Raw genomic sequence first — 1,355 nt, forward strand, 5'->3', positions numbered from 1 at the left:
ATAGAATGCACCCGACAGCCTTGAAGGAGCTGGGAGACATCATTGCATCCCCCTTGGCAAAGATATTTGAAAAACTGTGGTGCTCAGGTAAGATCCCAGAAAACTGGAAAGGAGTCAACATGGTCCTTATCTTCAAGAAAGAGAGGAGGGGTGACCTAGGGAATTATAGAACAATGAGTCTGATGTCTTCCCTTGGAAAAATCCTGAGGAAAATTATCAAGGGATCTATCAACATCACATTAATGGAAGGCAAGTATCTGAATGCCAACCAACATGGCTCTGTGACTAGCAGGTCTTGCCTGACCAACCTCATCTTCTATGACCAGGTAACACATGCCCTGGACCAGAGAGATGATGTGAATGGCATATAACTAAATTGCAAGAAAGCCGTTGGCCTAGTTCCCCATGATGTCCTCATGGTTAAGCTGGGGAACTGTGGCCTTGATCATCTTATGGTCCAATGGCTAGGTAACTGGCTACGGGGTCAGACCCAAAGAGTACTAGTTGATGGGAGCAAATTAACAGGGTGCAGGGTGACCAGTTGGATCCCTCAGGACTAAGTACTTGGGCCGGTACTCTTTAACAACTTCATTAATGATCTGGATTCAGGAGTCAGATGCAAACTGGCAAAGTTCTCAGATGACATCAAATTATGGTGGACGGAGGTCACACCGCAGGACAAGCTGGGGATACAGGCTAACTTGTATATACTCTCAAGGTGTGCTGACCAAAACCTGATGACCATCAATATATAGAAGTGTAAGGTGCTATACCTCATTAGGAAGAACCCCCAACGTACTTACAGGATCGGCAGTGCTACGCTTGCTCACACCATGAGTGAAAGAGACTTGGGAGTCTTGACTGACCACAAGATGAATATGAGCCACCAATGCGATGCTGTGGCTGGCAAACCAAGCCAAACCCTGGTGTGCATTCACTAATGCATCTCAAGCAAAACCAGGCATATCATCCTTTCCCTTTACTCAGCCTTGGTGAGACTGCAGCTGGAGTACTGAATCCAGTTTTGGGTCCCTCACTTCAGGAGGGATGTGGAAAAGCTTGAGAGAGTCCAGAGGAAAGCCACTTGTATGCTCCAAGGCCTGGAGGGCAGGCTGTATGAGGAGAGGCCGAGGGACTTAGGACTTTGAAGTCTGGAAAAGAGAAGGCTTAGTGGGACTAGGTAGCAGCCTACAATTATATAAGAGAGGTTGTCACAGAGTCACATAGGTGCCCCGTGAGTGTGAGGGTGATTGGCAGAGCTGTCAATCACCCAGGCAGTTCAGGTGCCTGGTTGCCGGGGCAACCAGGTGGTCACATGGCCGGAAGAGGGCAGGGCCAGGCCTTTATAACCAGCT

This window comes from Crocodylus porosus, unplaced genomic scaffold, assembly GCF_001723895.1.
Source record: "Crocodylus porosus isolate Cpor-Errol unplaced genomic scaffold, CroPor_comp1, whole genome shotgun sequence".
Lineage (NCBI taxonomy): Eukaryota > Metazoa > Chordata > Crocodylia > Crocodylidae > Crocodylus > Crocodylus porosus.